Here is an 18,007-nt window from a genome sequence, read left to right on the forward strand (position 1 = left end):
AACAATGAATAAAATTTCCATCTTTCGGTGTTCCTGCCTTCTGAATGGTAGAGTTAATTTTATTTTTATTATGAAATCCACTTACTTCCCAATAGGTTACTGTTGTGTTTTTGTTGTTGTTGTTCTCACACCTGAAAACAATTGTACAGCCTTACGGAGGTGATATTTCTAAAGAATTAACCTCCCTGTTTTAGCACAAACAAGACAAAGACATTCAGGTACACCTGAAAATCATGGTTTTCAGGCATACATCCTGTTTCAGTGTATAATATTTATTATTCATTATTTGTATTGTAGTAGCCCATTGTGATGTCAAACAGAGATCAAGGCAAAGGGAGATTATTTAGATATGATATCTCCACATCCCTGCAGAAAGATCTATTGTTCTTAAAGCATAGCTGATAAGGAGTTTCTCAGGCTACGAATTTTAAAAAGCACCCAATATCTTTTTTTCTCTGTTTTCCTAACATTGAGCTACTTTGTATTATACAAAGTTGCAATGATGAGAATTAAAGGAATAATTAAACACAATTGTCTCTATTACAGAAAAAAATCTATTTTGCCTAACAATATTTGCTGTCTGATAAATCTCATCAATGTAATTTGGGGGGAATGGATCAACATTCATGTTGTGTTTTCCGTCAATACCCGGGCCGGGGAAACTAATGATCCAACCAGCAGACCAAATTCGGTGATGAATCCTGGTCATGTGCCACCTGAGGCACATTGCAGTGGATCTGTAAGCTGTACTACATCCATGGCCATCTTAAGGCTTTGCTAAGTGTAGACAGTAAATGATGAGGAGATTTTTAAAATATTTCATTTAAAACCAATTCACTTATCAGCTGAACCATCCACAGCTTTCGCTAACAAAAGGATTTTGTTCAATTAGCAAGTGAATGCAAGTGAATTAGCAATGTGTGGGTCATTTTCTCCCAACAAGTTTTAGACTATCAAAACCCCTGACAACCCAGCTACTATCCGGGTGACTCCAATGTCCTGAATCACATCAACAAAAATAGCCTGGCATTGCTCAATAGGTGTACTTTTCTCCACTTCCCAAAGGGTCCTTCCAGCTCATTATTGATCACTTAGACAAGAAAAAGCTTGTTCAACCATCTGCTGCTCACTAAGGTGCATTATAAATTACTCTGCTACCTTAGAAGGCTCAGCCAAGTTACAGGTTCTGATGCTCCTCTCTCTTCTACCAGGATAAATGAGAAATAATTCCAATGAAGTAAAAGCAATGACTGACCAGTGTAAGGGATTGCAGAGTCAAACCCAAAGAATTCTCCCCTTTTCTAGAACTGAAGACTTTGGACCAGATTCTCTGTTGCTCATCTATACCAATGTAATGTGATTATAGGAATATTAGTCAGTAATAAGCTTCCAGATGGATGAACTATTGTATGTGTAAAATATCAACACATTTTCTATTTTTCCAAAAATCTCTTTCCCCCGCACTTTGTTAATAGAGCAGTTAGACAGGCCTATTGACAGCCGTATCAAATGTCATCAATGAAGTCAATTGTTAATGTGATTCATGTCACACTGCTCAGAGTACACAGGACTGCTGAGCCTCAGAACCACCTACACCTTCAAAAAGATATGGTGACAACAATTAACACCCAGGTGAGAGAGCTGGATGATTCTGAGACAAGATGGCTTAAAAAACAACAACAAGAAAACAAGTTTCATCATAAAATGGGGTCAATTCTGCTATCTATTCATGTAGGATAGCACTTATTAATTAATAGTCTCATTGGTTCTGACTACCAGTAAATACATTAGTGGTGATTAAGATTATGTTTAAATTAAATCCTTTTGCCATTTACATTAGACTACTGCTAAACAAGAAAAGCCTAAAATCCTGGCAATCAATTTTATCTTCCATTGTTTCATATTCTGAGGTGTTCTATTACTGGCTCTGAAACTGATCTGCTGTGCGATCTTGAGTAGGTCATTTGACCTCCCTATGCCTTTGTTTCCCTTCCCACCCTTGTCTTTTCTATTGGAACATGAGCTCTTCAGGGCTGGGACTGTACCTACTGTGTTGGCCCTGTGCAAACACTATGCATCTTTGTCTTGGTTGGGGCCTTTAGTTGCTAGTGTAATACAAATAATAAATAGTAATAATTTTCTCCAAAGTCACTTTTTAAAAAGTAGTATTGTGAGACTCTTAGGGCTTGTCTACATTACCCACTGGATCGACGGGCAGCGATCGATCCAACGGGGGTCGATTTATCGCATCTAGTCTAGCTCTTACTTGAAAGTGATCCGCTTTTAGTGAAGTTCATATCTCTGCTCAGGAGCACTTCTAGCTATGGGACAGGGGCTCATACTTTCTCCATGAAGGGCTCACAAAGGTAGAACCAATTGTCATCAGATTTTAGGCTGAGCCAGAGTCTTATCGCCTTCCTTGTATGTTACAAAACATTCCTCTATATGCAGGCATTCTTCTAACAACTGAGCAAGACATCTAAATCCACTTTGATTCTGACCCTTCAGCAAATTGGCTACAAAGGAGAAGGGGTTGGAGAGCTATGGTCCCACTGAGGAGCATCCTTTGTGCAAGAATCATTAGAGGCACCAGAAACTTTAAGACTGCTCTGAATACATTTGCAGTGTTTTGAGAGAGGGATTTATGTCCAATACTATCCAGAAGAGTTTTAGCACAGAACTATGCCTTTTCTCTTTCAGTATTCAGAGCACCATGACTGTTCTCATTTCTGAAAGAAAATGGAATCTAAGACATTTCAAGGGTGAGTTCATTTTGGATTTAAATCACCAAAGTCAAGGAGATGGGAGAGGCTTATACTTCAGTGCTGAGATAATGCTGCCTTTCTTGTAGCTATTCATTTTCATAACTATATATTTTGGCTGCAAAGCTCCAAACATTCTGATAAAATAAAACAAAAAAATGGTCATTTTTAAAAGAAAAATTAATTAATAAAATAATCACAGGAAACTATACATTTTCTATCAACAAATCAGTGTTTCCCATTACTCACATAGGATGAGGTTGATTAATTTCCCACAAACACAATTTTTTTTTAGAATCATGGCATTGCATTGTACAGTACCATATTGTGTACTAACTATGAATGTGAATAAATATATTATGAATGCTAACTAAACATGGAGAAAAACTATATTTGTTGAATAAGAGGGTAAGGAAACCAAAGAAAGCTGGACTGTAAATGTAAAAGTTAGTTGTTAAATATTCTGCTTTTATAGAATTCAAAGGTGTTTATCATTTACCTATATTTATTGATGTCTAAGGCAAAGACTTCCTGTCCTCATAATCAGAGTGCACAGTTTTGTTCTGCCATTTAGAAATTCAGTATACACATTTCAATAATGTAAATCTATTAATATTTTATTACCAATCTCAGATTCCACCTTCTAGTCATACCTAGGAGAGATGTATAAATGGATAATGTGTGCATTTGTTACTAATAAAACCATTAATACACTGCATACCTAGGCAATTACATTTTAAAAAGCCATTAAAAATGTCTAATTTTGATATAATGGACTGATATAAATAAAAATAATGAACTGGAATTTCCTCATGTCTTGCACATGTATAGCATAAGAGGAATATTCTTCCTCATAATCTGTAATGGGTTGTCACAGAAAGGCTGAGTTAACAAGGAATATTGATGATTCTTTACAAAACATTAATAATTTGTACTTCAGCACTTGGATACCAAGGTGAAAGATGCCTTCAAGACAGAGGCATTTCAGCTGGTGTAACTCTTGAGGAAAAAATATTCAACATTTCTTGTCTAGTTATTTAGATTCAGTTAGCATGTATCTTGGAATTGAAAAAAGGGTGTGCCTCAGTTTGATAATGTAATACTTACTCTTGAAAGGTTATTTTTAGTGTTTTCAAATAATTTTATTTTTAAGCAGATTAGAAATTTCATGCAAGATCTCACTTTCTTTTCCCGAAAGACTGTGTAAGTTATAAAGACCAACAAATGAAGAATGAACAGAATGACCTCAGAAACACTATGAAAATGAAACTTGACTGGGGCCTCAATCCATCTCCTATTGAAGTCAGTGGAAGTCAAAAATCTCTGTATTTAATGGAAGTTGGATCAGACCCTAAACGAAAAGGGAAGGGTTGTTTGTTTAACTGTTGAAAATGGACCTATGTCAATTTACACCAAATGAAGATTTGTCCCTTTAAAAAGATTGGATGCTAAAGTATTAAAATCATTAGTAAAATTTGGAAATTCTTCTTTTTTTGAAACAAAGCATACTTAAAGGCATTACATATTTTGAAAACGGTACCTTTCATTATTTAGAACAATACTAGATATTTTTCTTCCATAATTTTTAAAAGAGTTAATGTTGTCACCATGCTGTCATACAGAATTTGTCATTAGCTGGCCTTTAGGCAAGCTTGCAGGACTGTTGGTATCTTAGTGACATTCAGTCTTACAGAGAAACATAAGTGTTTATTTTTTTTAACTGAGTCAATAGAAGTTTCACAAAGGAAGGTTCAGTATTATGTTGATGTTACCTGTATTCATTTTGCAGAATGGTGTCTCACAAGAAATTCTGCAGAGCCCTTATCTATTCTAGGATTAGGTGACCCTTCACTGTCCCACAGTCCTTTTTGATCTGAAATGCTTAAGGTTTTATCTTCAGTACCTAATGTTTAAAGATAGGCTCTATGTATCTAAAAAGTGTCAAAACAATTTCATTGGAAAACTAATAATTCACTAAAAGAACGAGGAGTACTTGTGGCACCTTAGAGACTAACACATTTATTTGGGCATAAGCTTTCGTGGGCTAAAACCCACTAAATGTGTTAGTCTCTAAGGTGCCACAAGGACTCCTCGTTCTTTTTGCTGATACAGACTAACACGGCTAAAACTCTGAAACCTAATAATTCACTGATCATTAATATTCTTGTGTGATGTACGTACGGCATATGTACGAAAAGTCATGGATAGGTGCTAGAATTATGTTCTTAAACTGTATTTGGCAAGCAATGAATAAGCACAGTCTGTCCTAGAAAAAGGAATGTATATTTGTTTGTCTTTCAAGCCTGTTTGTCAGGCAGAGGCAATGAAGGACAATTTACATATAAAGTAAACAAAGCTATCACACTAACAAGTGGGGTAGAAGACAGCATGGCAGCTACATCCCAGCAGAAGAGAGAAACTTTATCTGAGTTATAAAGACCCAGGATCTGAACCTCAAATGATAAGCAATTGAATCAACTGATTGTACACCATATTACTGTAGTTTAAAGGTATATCCAGTAAGGTCTTATGAAAGCTAATGACATAGTAGAGGTTAATGTCTTTGTAAAATGTATGTAGTACCATGATGAGTAATTATGAATATTCACAATTATTATACTTTAAAGTCTGTGACTATAAGGTGTTTAAACCGGGCAGGTCTGTTGGAGATTATAAACTGACAGGAAGGGAAGAACAGCATGAAGTTATTTTGAGTCTGGGGACAAAACAGTGAATTTATGTTCTGAAAAGGCTCATTGCCATTGTGAGAATGATTGCTATCTAAAACCTAGCACTGCATGGCACTTCAGATCAGCTGTATGTGCCAAACAATGGAAACTTCCTTAAAATTGTGGAGCTGATGGCTGAGTTTGATGCTGTACTCCAGGAGCATCTAAGAAGAGTCACCACCCAAGAAATGTACACACTATCTTGGAAAAACAATTAAAAATGAAATCATACAGTTACTGGCAATAAAAGTCAAACAGAAGATTGTGGCAGATTTGAAGTCAGCAAGATATTACTCTGTTATTCTGGACTGAACACCTGACATCAGCCATACGGAACAAATGATTAAATGGTGCGTTTTGTAACAACAAGAGAACCTAGTGAAAATGTCCCTGCAATGGTGACTGTCAGAGAGCATTTTCTAAAATTTATTGACATTGATTATACTACAGGAGCTGGTATGACAAATGTGCTTCTTAAAAAGCCAGAAGATACAGGAATTGTGATAGCTGACATGAGAGGTCAGGACTACGATAATGGTCCCAACATGAGAGGAAAGAACAGAGGAGTGCAGACACGGATCCAAGAGTTAAACCCTCGAGCTGTTTTTGTCCCATGCAGTTCTCATTCATTGAACTTGGTGGTCAGTGATGCAGCATCAGCTTCTAGTGAGGCTGCTGAATTTTTTAATGTAATTCAAAGCATCTATGTATTTTTCTGTTCATCAACTCATCGATGGCAAATTTTGAAGCAACATCTGGGAACATCCTCTCTGACACTGAAACCACTGAGTGCCACATGATGGTAAAGTCGAGTGGAGGCGATAAAGCCTATGAAACACCAAATTGGGCAGATAGATGATGCCATAGTTGCCATTATGGAGGATAATGCTATGACAGGAACTGTTCATGGGGGAACAGTGGCAGAGGGAAATGAAATCACCAGAAACATATAACTTCAAATTTCTGTGTGGCTTAGTGTTGTAGCATGACATACTGTTTGAAATAATGTTGTAAGCAAGAGAGTCCAAGGTGTTAACCTTGATATAGCTGGAGCAATGGAACAACTGGACAAAGCAAAGTCATTCCTACAGTCTTACCGGTCAGATGTGGGATTTCAAAATGTTCTGAAGAATGCACAGAAGTTGGCAGAGGAACTTCACACTGAATCTATTTTCCCACCCATTCAAGAATACAAGAGTCACCGAAGAAGACATTTTGATTACAAGGCACGGGATAATCCCATAAGAGACCCCAAACAACAATTCAAAGTTGAATTCTTTAACCAGGTGCTAGATTGTGCAATACAGTCAGATGAAGAACCTTTCATGCAGCTCAAGGAACACAGCAGTATATTTGGGGTGTTGTATGATATTCCAAAACTCCTCACTATATCTGAAGAAGACCTACACCAGCAATGCAGGGCACTAGAGACAGTGTTGACACATGATGACATGCGCAATATTCATGCAAGTGATTTAGGTGAAGAACTGAAAGCCTTTTCAAGGTACATTTCAGCAGGATCAACTCCAAATGCTGTTCTGGAATATATGTGCACAAATAAGAAGACCATCCTCTTTCCAAATGCTTTTGTTGCTCTGTGCATACTTCTAACACTTCCTGTAACAGTTGCCAGTGGAGAACGCAGCTTCTCCAAGCTGACGTTAATAAAAACACATCTACGCTCCACAATGACACAGGAGAGTCTGGTCGACCTTGCAACTATCTCACTAGAGCATGAGCTGGCCCAGACTGTGGACCTTCAGCAGGAAGCAGTTCAAATCTTTGCAACCAAGAAGGCATGGATAGCACCACTTTGATTATTCAAACAGATAAAAATGCCAGTGTTTACTATGCAGACAAGAAAAGTTACATTTGCTGTTCAGGTGTTTGAAAGTTAAGTCTTACTTAAAATTTTTGAACAAGACATTTTAAGTTGTTAGTTCTCCTTTTTTGGGATAGGTAGCAGAGCAGTGCCATGAGAGGTGTAGAACAGGAATAAGGCACAATTGAGACCTTTCAGTGTTTTGGCCCAAGCGAGGGAGCATGTGGGCATCATTTGAGCTCCCCACCTCAGGTGCCAAAATGTTGTGGGCTGGCCCTGGCTGGCACTGCTCACATTCCTTTCAACACTCTATGCAGGGTGATCTTCCACCAAGAACAGGCCTAAGAATCCTTTTGCCACTGCTTGGCCTTCAACTATAGATGGACCGCTCACTCCTGGTGTCCCTTTGGTTTTGAGTGCCTGGGACTCTGTTCTCCTTTTCAATGGACATTCTCAGTTAGTATGCCCTAGCCTTTCAGAAGTGTAACAAATATACCTTCCTAGATCATCCTTCAGTGGGGATCTTCGAGATCCTGGTACCCTTGGATACTTTGGCATACTAATGGGGATTTTTTCTTTCATCAGCTCGGTCATCACTTTCAGCATCTCCTCCTGTTGGACCGCCATTTTTTGGGCAGCTGCACTTAAACTTTCCAATGTTAACTGTTTGGGACAGGACCTTTTCCCCAGCAGTTGCATTTCCTAGGACCCCATTTCGTGTACAGGTGTTAGACTTGGCTGTCTCTTCCACAGGAACTTCCTCTTCTTCTGACCACATAATGGCAGCCTGCATGAGTTCATGGAATTTTTTCCAAGGCTTTTCCTTAAACTTCCTTTTCATTTCACATCAGAGGGAATCAGCCCAGAGCCCCAGCACTAACTGCTCTTTCAGAACCCTATCTGGATCCAGACCTCGTTGAGGGTCTCGCCACTCCACTTTATTCATTCTCTCCTGGAGGTCATATGCATATGCCGGGACAGTTTCACCGGGCTCTGCTTTCTCTCAAAGAACACCTTTAGTCAGGTTCCAATAGGTACCTTGTCTCCATACAATTCTAGGAGTTCAAATACCTTTTCCATATTTTTTTTGTCTGCCATTGCCATGAACTTTACTGTGGCCTTGGCCTGGCCCTTGGCCTGGCCCTTGGTGTTCCTCTATGAAGTCCACACAATCTTCTTCAGATACTCTTAGCACATGCATAGCCACCTTCACAGACTTGATCCACTCCTCTGTTGTAATGTCTCTTGGCCCATTGACGCTCTTAGGTGTCCATTACTGATCTTCAATATCTTGATGAATGTGTCATCCTTGCGCACACTGAGAATGACCTTCAGCCCATGCTGAATTTTCTTGCACAAGCTTACCAAATCCTAGGACTCTCACTCAATATTGAGAAGACTAAAGTGTTCTATCAACCTGCTTCAGGCCTTGCTCATGACCTACCACAAAACACCACCGAGGGTCAGATTTTGGAGACAGTTGTGCACTTTTTCTATCTCAGTAGCCAACTTTCTCAAAATCCAAAAATCAAGAGAGAGATCTAGCACAGGATCCAGTGCGCAAGTGCTTCCTTTGGGAAATTGGTTCAATGCATTTTCACGGACCATGACCTACGGCATGACACCGAGATCCAGGTCTATAAGACAATTGTTGTTCCTACACTCTTCTATGGATGCAAAACCTGGGTGACCTATTGACAGCACCTCAAGAGTTTGGAGAGGTACCACCAACGATGCCTCCGGAAGGTCCTTTGCATCAAGTGGCAAGATCACAGCACTAATGCCAGCATCCTTGCTGAAGCCAATGTCACCAGCACTGAAGCAATGATCCTCCTGCACCAACTTCCCTGGGCTGGACATTGTGTGCAGATGCCAGATTCTTGCCTCCCAAAACAAGTCCTTTACTCTTAGCTCACCCATGGTCAGAGATCCCGTGATGATCAGAGGAAACACTACAAAGACACACTGAAAGCATAACATAAGAACATAAGAACGGCCGTACCAGGTCAGACCAAAGGTCCATCTAGCCCAGTATCCTGTCTACCGATAGTGGCCAATGCCAGGTGCCCCAGAGGGAGTGGACAAATAGGAGTGATCAAGTGATCTCTCTCCTGCCATTCATCTCAACGCTCTGACAAACAGAGGCTAGGGACATCATTCCTTACCCATCCTGGCTAATAGCCATTAATGGACTAATGGACTAATGGAAAGCATATCTTAAGAAAACTGATGTGAACATCACAAGCCAGGAGGAGTAAACAACCAACCAATCCCAATGGTGTCATATCCTCCATCAGGCAGTGGCCTGCTTTGAGGAGAAGCAGCTTGCCCTCAAAACTGAAAAGAGAGAAGGAAGGAAAAAGAAAGAGCATTCTCCCTGCGGGCAGCTGGCCTGCCACGAATGTCTGTACCTACTGCGGGTGGATGTGAGGTTCCAGGGATGGACTCCTGAGTCATCTCAGAACCCATATGTAATTTCATGGTAGAGATCATCCTCAAATTGAGGGATCACCAATCAATCGATGTCTCCTGGTCTAGTTAGGAAGCCACCAAACTCTGTGACCTTCTGCTCCCTTGGGACATAAATAGTAAGGGGTTTCTTAGCTTCTGCTGCCTGGTGGTCTATTACTGCATGAGCCAGCAATAAGGATTCTCTCTGTTTGATTGTAGCTTGTTGTAATGCCTCAGCCTGCTTTGATAATTTGTGCTGAAGTTCAGCAAACTGTGTCCGTAGTTCTTCAATTCCAGCCATGGTAGCATTCTTAACCAGACCTGGACAGTACTAACAGAAGTCAACCAGTAAACCAATGGGGTAGATCCTATGGATAGGATCCTGTTCGTAACACCAATTATGTAAGTAGGGGATTGGTTCCACTATTGTGGGGAACTGCTATTTTGTTTGGGGTACTGTGTGCTGACCGTGTGTGTGCTGAGCCTAGCAGCCTGCTAAGCAAGGCTGAAAGCTAAGAGCTTCTTAACGAGGCTGTGATCCCTAAGTCTTTTAGCACCCATCAACCCTTAACCAGGGGGTGGGGCTACTCAGGGAGACTAGGGCTTTAAAAAGCCCGCTCCTAAGCGACCAGAGGAGCTAGTCAATAGGGGAGTTTTGCAAGGGAGTTTACAGGGGGTGTGTGAGCAGGGGCTAGAACTCAACATTCTTTAAACTTAAAAACCAAAACCACCCCCTTGATATAAACAAAACAACAAACAAGGAACCAGCTTCAGGAGTAAAAAGAGAGTGCAGGCAGAAGTCCAGCAACAGAGTGGGGGCTACCCAGTTTATTGCACCGAATGCAGCATGTATGATTACCTGCCGTATGGGCAGGTAGCATATGTGGGCCTTCGGTACAAGGAGCTCCTGGCCCTCAGAGACCGTGTATGGGCTTTGGAGACCAGAGTGGCTGAACTGGAGGAGTTGAGGGAGACAGAGAGGTACAGAGATGAGACTTTCCAGGACACAGTAGAATGGTCCCACCTCTGGTCTGACAGCCTCTGTGCTACTGAGAAGGATGAAAGTCCTAGGGAAGGAGAGCATCTAACTGGAGCAGAGGGAAACAATCCCATAGTTGGGACCCTCCTTCCAGATGATGTTGTGGTATCCTCTCGCACTGAGGATACCTCTCAAGGGGAGGGAACTCCAGCTATTAGAAAGAGACAGCTATTAGTAATGGGTAATTCGATCATTAGAAACACAGATAGCTGGGTTTGCAATGATCGGGAGAACCGCATGGTGACTTGCCTGCCTGGTGCGAAGGTTACAGATCTCTCAAGACATCTAGATAGGCTTATGTGTAGTGCTGGGGAGGAGCCAGTGGTCGTGGTACATGTAGGTACCAATGCCATAGGGAAGGGTAGGAGAGACATCCTGAAGGCCAAATTTAGGCTGCTAGGTAAAAGATTGAAGTCCAGGACCTCCGTGGTAGCATCTCTAAGATGCTCCCCCTTCCATGCGCAGGGCCAGTTAGACAGGCAGAACTCCAGAGTCTCAATGTGTGGATGAGATGATGGTGTAGGGAGGAGGGGTTTAGATTTATTAGGAACTGGGGAAACTTTTGGGAAAGGGGGAGCCTATACAGGAACCATGGGCTCCACCTAAACCAAAATGGAAACAGATTGCTGGCACTTAACATTAAAAAGGTCGTAGAGCAGTTTTTAAACTAAGGGCTGGGGAAAAGCTGAAAGGTGCGGAGGAACACATGGTTTGGACATCACTTATGGGAGGATCTATTAATAGAGAATCTCTATGTCCTAGTGAGGACGAGAGGATGGAAAATGATAAAATACAGGCAGGGTCTGGTCAGAAACAGTCAAATAAAAAACAGTCCCATTCAATTACATCGTGTTAATGGCAGACAGCTAAAAGGAGACAAGTTTTTAAAATGCTTATATAGCAATACTAGAAGTCTAAATAATAAAATGGGTGAACTAGAGTGCCTCATATTAAATGAGGATATTGATATAATAGGCATCACAGAAACTTGGTGGAATGAGGATAATCAATGGGATACAGTAATACCAGGGTAAAAATATATCAGAAGGACAGAACAGGTCGTGCTGGTGGGGGAGTGGCATTATATGTGAAAGAAAGAGTAAAATCAAATGAAGTAAAAATCGTAAATGAATCAAACTGTACCATAGAATCTCTGTGGATAGAAATTCAGTACTCTAATAATAAGAATATAGCAGTAGGGATATATTACTGACCACCTGACCAGGATGGTGATAGCGACTGTGATATGCTCAGGAAGATTAGAAAGGCTATTAAAATAAAAAATAATAATAATAATGGGGGATTTCAATTATCCCCATATTGATTGGGTACATGTCACCTCAGGATGGGATGCAGAGATAAAGTTTCTTGATACCTTAAATGACTGCTTTTTGCAGCAGCTGGTCCTGGAATCCACAAGAGGAGAGGCAATTCTTGATTTAGTCCTAAGTGGAGCACAGGATCTGGTCCAAGAGGTGAATATAGCTGGACCACTTGATAATAGTGACCATAATATAATTAAATTTAATATCACTGTGGCAGGAAAAATACCACAAACGCCCAACATTATAGCATTTAATTTCAGAAAAGGAAACTACACAAAAATGAGGAGGTTAGTTAAACAGAAGTTAAAGGGTACAGTGCCAAAAGTGAAACCCCTGCAAACTGCGTGGAAACTTTTTAAAAACACCATAATAGAGGCTCAATTTAAATGTATACCCCAAATTAAAAAAAATAGTAAGAGAACAAAAAAAGAGCCACTGTGGCTAAACAACAAATTAAAAGAAGCAGTAAAAGGCAAAAAGGCATCCTTTAAAAAGTGGAAGTTAAATTTTAGTGAGAAAAATAGAAAGGAGCATAAACACTGGCAAATGAAGTATAGAAATATAATTAGGAAGGCCAAAAAAGAATTTGAGGAACAGTTAACCAAAGACTCAAAAAGTAATAGCAATGTTTTTTTTAAGTACATCGGAAGCAGGAAGCCTGCTAAACAACCAGTGGGGCCACTGGACGATTGAGCTGCTAACGGAGCACTCAAGGACAATAAGGCCGTTGCGGAGAAACTAAATGAATTCTTTGCATCAATCTTCATGGCTGAGGATGTGAGGGAGATTCCCAAACCTGAGCCATTCGTTTTAGGTGACAGATCTGAGGAACTGTCCCAGATTGAGGTATCATTAGAGAAGGTTTTGGAACAAATTGATAAATTAAACAGCATTTTAAATTAAACAGTAAAATAAGTCACCAGGACCAGATGGTATTCACCCAAGAGTTCTGAAGGAACTCAAATGTGAAATTGCAGAACTACTAACTATAGTCTGTAACCTATCATTTAAATGAGCTTCTGTACCAGATGACAGGAGGATAGCTAATGTGTCACCAATTTTTAAAAAGGGCTCCATAGGTGATCCCGGCAATTACAGGCCTGTAAGCCTGACTTCAGTACCAGACAACCTGGTTGAACAATAATAAAGAATAATATTGTCAGACATTTAGATGTACATAATGTGTTGAGGAAGAGTCAACATGGTTTTAGTAAAGGGAAATCATGCCTCACCAATCTACTAGAATTCGTTGGGGGGGGGGGGTGTCAACAAGCATGTGGACCAAGGGGATCCAGTGGATATAGTGTAATTAGATTTTCAGAAAGCCTTTAACAAGATCCCTCACCAAAGGCTCTTACGTAAAGTAAGCTGCCACAGGATAAGAGGGAAGGTGCTCTCATGGACTGGTAACTGGTTAAAAAATAGGAAACAAAGGGTAGGTATAAATGGTCAGTTTTCAGAATGGAGAGAGGTAAATAGTGGTGTCCCCCCAGGGGTCTGTTCTGGGACCAGTCGTATTCAACATATCCATAAATGATCTGGAAAAAGGGGTAAACGGTGAGGTGGCAAAATTTTCAGATGATACAAAATTACTAACGATAGTAAAGACCCAGGCAGACTGTGAAGAGCTACAAAAGTATCTCTCAAAACTGGGTGACTGGGCAACAAAATGGCAGATGAAATTTAATGTTGATAAATGCAAAGCAATGCACATTGGAAAGCATAATCCCAACTATACATAAAGGCTACATCTACACTACAGGGGGGGGGGTCGATTTAAGATACGCAAATTCAGCTACGCGAATAGCGTAGCTGAATTTGATGTATCGCAGCCGACTTACCCCACTGTAGGGACGGCGGCAAAATCAACCTCTGCGGCTTCCTGTCGACGGCGCTTACTCCCACCTCCGCTGGTGGAGTAAGAGCGTCGATTCGGGGATCGATTGTCGTGTCCCAACAGGACGCGATAAATTGATCCCCGAGAGGTTGATTTCTACCCGCCGATTCAGGCGGGTAGTGTAGACCCAGCCATAAACTGATGGGGTCTAAATTAGCTGTTACCACCCAAGAAAGAGATCTTGGAGTCATTGTGGATAGTTCTCTGAAAACATCCACTCAATGTGCAGCGGCAGTCAAAAAAGCAAACAGAATGCTGGGAATAATTAAGAATGGGATAGATAATAGGACAGAAAATATCCTATTGCCTCTATATAAATCCGTGATATGCCCACATCTTGAATACTGTGTGCAGATGTGGTCACCCCATCTCAAAAAAGATATATTGGAATTGGAAAAGTTTCAGAAAAGGGCAACAAAATTATTAGGGGTATAGAACGGCTTCCGTATGGGGACTAAAACTGGACGCAATACTCCAGGTGTGTCCTCACCAGTGCCTAGTAGAGGGGAATAATCACTTCCCTCGATCTGCTGGCAATGCTCCTACTAATACAGCCCAATATGCCATTGGCCTTCTTGACAACAAGGCACACTGCTGACTCATATCCAGCTTCTCATCCACTGTAATCCCCAGGTCCTTTTCTGCAGAATTGCCACTTAAGCAGTTGGTCCCCAGCCTGTAGCATGGGATTCTTCCGTCCTAAGGGCAGGACCCTGCACTTGTCCTTGTTGAACCTGATCAGATTTCTTTTGGTCCAATCCTCCAATTTGTCTAGGTCACTCTGTACCCTATCCCTACCCTCCAGTGTATCTACTTATCCCCCAACTTAGTGTCTACATTCCCATAGGAAGTGACGGAATCCCCATTATATGAGTGACAAACTTACCTTAAAATACATTGATCCTGAATCTATGTTGCCCAGTACCTTATGTAATCATTTACAGTAGTGTTAAGTGGGTGGGAAATGCTTTGCTCCTGACTCAGTAGCAATTTATAAACACTGGGACTAACACGGCTACTACTCTGAAAGAAGTATAAATGACTTCTTAAGGGGCAGAGCAACAGATTACCTAGCCCTTTTACTTGTGGGGAACAAAATGGATGTGACATGCCTTTTTCACCTCTAATATCAGTCATTCGGATAGTAGAAGTGGAAAAGACTTGTCACATCATACCTAATAACAAGAGGTTCCAGTGACTAGAGCATTATACTTGGACCTGGGTTCAAGTCCCTGCTCCACCAGAGGTTTCTTATATAGCTTTGTGCAAGTCACAGCTGCTCATGCCTCATTTTCCCATCTGTAAAATGGTACTCATTGTACTTCCCTACCTCACAGGGGTGTTGTGTGGAAAAATACATAACAGATTGATTGGAAAGCACTCACATACTATGATAGTGGTCATATGGTCGAATGAGTACATGCCTTGTAGTATGTCATGGCAGGGACAAAATATATTTCAATCAGAGTTTAAGATAATTTATCTTATGATGGGTGTATAATTCATCCTTAGTGATTAAATATATGTTGCCCCAGTTTTTCTAGGCAGACAACATTTGTACCAATTAGTTTTACCAGAATAGAATTCTATGGAGTACTCAGACATGACAGGAATACTGCTTTGTTTTTCTGTGGCTTAAATGTAGCATAAACACTTCTAAAATCAGATCAGATCAGCCTTCTATGAGATACCGTTGAACCTTCCATTCCATCAATATGTGCTTTAACAGCTTCAATTCCTTTTTATAGTCTACTGAAGTTGTAAACTCATGAATGAGAAGGGAATCACTGATAAATATTAAAATTTGAATAGGTCTTTGATAGAATTTCTTCTTCAGAAACAGATGATTTGTGGTGTATTTTGTCTCAATTACGTGAACAGTCAATAGGGTTGAACTGAATTCATTATCCAGACAAAATCACAAAACTAACAACCATTGTAATCTTGTTTTATCACATTTTTCCACCTGACTGTCTCATATAAGCTTCCTATAGTTTCATCAGCTAAGCAATGCATTTACTCACTCCTGCTTTATTCAATCAGCATTCAATACACCCCCTGTTTTAAATGTTGTGGCAGGCATAGTGTCTGAACCCCAAAGTCAGAGAAGTCTTCTCAGCAACTGGACTTTTGCTCCTCTTCTGAATCTGATGTCTATAGGACTGCATCTATTTACAGAAGAACCAGAATATAATTATAAGATGCTTTCCTAGCATCTGCATCTTCCTTCTATTTTTGGGGGGGGAAGTGAGGGGGGTATGTGGGCGGACAATAGGAGGAAGGTAAAGAGTAGCGAGAATATTTAAAATATATCTTTCCTCCTTTACCCTCCAGCCTTCCACCAAGTTCAGAGTGAACTAACTAAATTAGGCAGTGAAGTTTCAGAGATGCCCTTAGTTAGTTCAGAAGAACAGAAACTGGGATGTAAAGTGATATGCCCTTTTTTTGATTCACAGTAACCATTGTCAAACTCTGTTTTATAAATCAGAATATCCATGTGATTCACATTGTCAAAGAGTGTAAAGTACATGCTGTATAATATATATGCTCAAATTTAATAAAGGTTCTCCTCATGGTATAAGATTTCCCCCCTCCCTTACTTTATTATATTTTTTTCAATACTTTCTTACATTTTGAACAGAGTCTGTATACATTTTCTTTCTGAGCATTCCATCAATTTATTGATAGCAGCTGAAGTCTGAATGAATTGGATTTTTCATATTAAATGTACTTGTTTTTCATGTTAATGTTATTCCACAGGCAGAATCCCATTATACTGTTAAAATAACAACAACTATTCTCTGCTAAATTAGATGTAAAATTAGTCTCTTTTTGGTTCAGTAATACAGTAAAATGCAAATTAACACTCATTTTGCAATTATGTGAACTTACCCTTTCTATTTATTTTAAATTGTAAATCTGTACCATCCATAGGCATTTCCAGAGTTTACCTAAATACAACAGTTGGTTAGAACAGACATTTATTACAAAAAGGTATTTTACTTCATCTAATGCTCATGAAAGTACAGTACGATGACACCCTTGAATCAAACTGGAGTATTATTTTCTGGTCTCCTGGATTTCATTTCTTTCCTCCTCTTCTACCATTCCCTCATCAGATAGGGTTTGTTTTTCTAAGACTTTGGTTATAATACACTTCATTTAACAAACAAAGGAAAAGACATAAAAAGCCACAGATTGGCTTGGGGAATTCATCTTTATTCAAGGGTAGAACAATAATACATTTGCACTGTATAAGAAACTAACATTGTGGGGAAGCTTACATCTATTCCCAGATGGTCTTCAGTTTAGTTGCCAAGTAGACAGAAAGATAGGCCAGAAGTAAGATCCACAGAAAATTAAGTCTGACTCAGCATTATTTGTAGCTTATGTGGTATGCTCTTGACCCCAAATCAACGAGACTCAGTTGAATGACTTCCATTGACTTCATTGGTCATTGGATTAGGCCCTGTGAAAATAATCGGAAACTATAGAATACAATGAAGATGAGAGCCAGGTTTTCAGAGATGTATGAGTCATTTGCATATACACATCTGTCATAACTATAAAGGGAAGGGTAACAGCTGTCCTGTGTACAGTACTATAAAATCCCTCCTGGCCAGAGACTCCAAAATCCTTTTCCCTGTAAAGGGCTAAGAAGCTCAGGTAACCTGGCTGGCATCTGACCTAAAGGACCAATAAGGGGACAAGATACTTTCAAATCTTGTGGGGGGGAAGGCTTTTGTTTGTGCTCTTTGTTTTGGGTTTTGCGTTCACTCTCGGGACTGAGAGGGACCAGACATCAATCCAGGTTCTCCACATCTTTCTAAACAAGTCTCTCCTATTTCAAACTTGTAAGTAAATAGCCAGGCAAGGCGTGTTAGTTTTCCTTTGTTTTCTCAACTTGTAAATGTACCTTTTACTAGAGTGTTTATCTTTGTTTGCTGTACTTTGAACCTAAGACTAGAGGGGAGTCCTCTGA

This window comes from Malaclemys terrapin, chromosome 1, assembly GCF_027887155.1.
Source record: "Malaclemys terrapin pileata isolate rMalTer1 chromosome 1, rMalTer1.hap1, whole genome shotgun sequence".
Lineage (NCBI taxonomy): Eukaryota > Metazoa > Chordata > Testudines > Emydidae > Malaclemys > Malaclemys terrapin.